Below are 2,293 nucleotides of genomic sequence, written 5' to 3' on the forward strand. Positions count from 1 at the left end.
AATATATATATATATATAGTAACATATTTTGTGCTATATAAATTCAAACAGAATCAACAGATCCAAACACTAAAACATCCAAACAATTTATTCCCGGTATTATTTACATATAACCAACTAATCAAGAGTCAAGACACCAAAAAATTATTAAGACACAAATGAATCAGAATATGAACAGAATATATTATAAAAATAGCTATAATGGTTTCACCACTGCTCTGAGAATCCTCAGCTTGATCTGGTTTCGGCCCTTTCGATCAGGTTCCGTTTGCGAGTACCTCCGTTTTTGTGCTTCCATGAACGAAGAAACTGGCCAAGATCGAAGAGAAATGCGAATCAGAAGCTGGAAAACAGGGTTGAAGAGATGCGGTTTGGGAGAGAGAGAGAGAGTTTTCACCAGTTAGGGTTTCAAGTGGAGAGAGGGATGGCGCAAGAGAGCTACAACTGAACCCTTCTTGGGTAGAGACGCCGCTGCCGCCGTGGCGATTTGCTGTGAGGGGTCCTCGGTGTCGTCACCTCACAAATGGAAAGGGTTCGTTGTCGCCATTTCTAGAAAGCCGGCGCGACATGAAGCTCGACGAAGCAAACCAGAGAGAGATGTGTCGATAAAAGATTCCACCAGTGAACTAACCACCGTCGTCGCCGTCGCTATGCTCTCAGATGACGATTTCGAATAGCTACGATTAGGATTTCGGGTGGGGTCTTAGCGATTGGTTATCTCAAAATAATGAAGGAAGAAATTGGCGAAGATTGAAGAGACATAGGAAGTGGAGGAGGAAAACCGGATCGAAGAGTTACGATTTGGGTTTGGGGAGAAAAAGAGAACAACGGAGAAAGTGTGTGACGAAGGTATAAGGCAGATAGAGACTGAGAGAGAGCGCCTCTTCCTTTACTTCTTTCACAATCTCATATCATATATATTACTTCATAATCTGTACAAAGTTTTGTTTCTTTTCAAATTTTATGTAATCAACTTTTGTCCAGATGCCCTGCTAAAAAATAAACACTGCCCAAAGACCTCTTTTCTTCTAACATATTTCATAATCTTTTACCAGTCTCACACGCAAACTCTCCCTCCCCTTTGCAAGTACATACTGAGACACAGACTAACAAAACTCTTAAAAACAAATATTTTATTTTATTTTATAACATTTAATTATGCATTATATGCTATGAAGCACGGATATTTCGCTAAGTTATCGTATCTGCGTGTCGGACACATTTTGGACACGACACTCACCGACACTCGTCCAACACTCGAATCATATCTTAATAAAAAATGAAAAATTCTTCTCTGTACACGACTGAACACACCTAAATACCATTACGTGTCCGCGTGTCTAGTTTTATTCTTAACATATATTCTTAAAATAAATTTAGATATAATATATATTATTATTTATTAAAACAAAAAATATTTTAAATACTTGATGTAATTAAAATAAGACATTAAAAATAATTAAAAGTTTTAATTTATATTTTAATATCAATAAAATATCAAAATATCATTATAATTTATCTAAAAAATACTTTATATTGTACATATATGCGTGTCCCCGTGTCATGTAAGATTTTAAAATTCGAGTGTCGGCGTGTGTCCCATGTCGTGTCGTGTCGTGTCCCGTGTCTGTGCATTATAGATTATATGTCAATTTTCTACTATATATCTAAAAATAATTATTTTTATTTGCATAAATAATAACACTTAATTAAATATCACCATCCATCTCCATAAATTTTAGAGACTAATATGTAGGCATGCAACTTAATGCTTCCATGCATTTCAATGAGAGGAGGTTGAGAATTTAATTCGAAGTTCATAAATATGGTATTACAATTTATGGTTTGAATCTGCTTGGTCTATGTACAAAATATGGTACCAATTCTATGGTACCTATATAATCAACTTTTGTCCAGACCCTGCAAAATAATAAACTCTGTGCGCAAAGACTTGACATATTATTTCAGAATCTTGGTACCTTTGCAAGTACATCATTATTATCTTTTACCAGTCTCACACCCTCCCTCCCCTTCTCTTGCATGTACATACTTGAGACATAGACTAACAAAATTCTTTAAAAAAATTGTTGTCGTTTTGCACGGTACGTAAAGACCAAAAAGCCCATAAAAAGACAGGAAAAAGACGACTAAGGATAGTACAGTAGAATGGAATATGTGGCTATTGGCTAATGATAACATGTATTGGTGAGCTTGTCACGATACACGGAAAACTTTGATGAACTATTAACGAAGAACTATTGTTTCAATAGTATATATTAACAATTGTTTATTT

The sequence above is a fragment of the Arachis ipaensis genome, chromosome B02 (genome assembly GCF_000816755.2).
Source record: "Arachis ipaensis cultivar K30076 chromosome B02, Araip1.1, whole genome shotgun sequence".
In the NCBI taxonomy this organism is placed as follows: domain Eukaryota; kingdom Viridiplantae; phylum Streptophyta; class Magnoliopsida; order Fabales; family Fabaceae; genus Arachis; species Arachis ipaensis.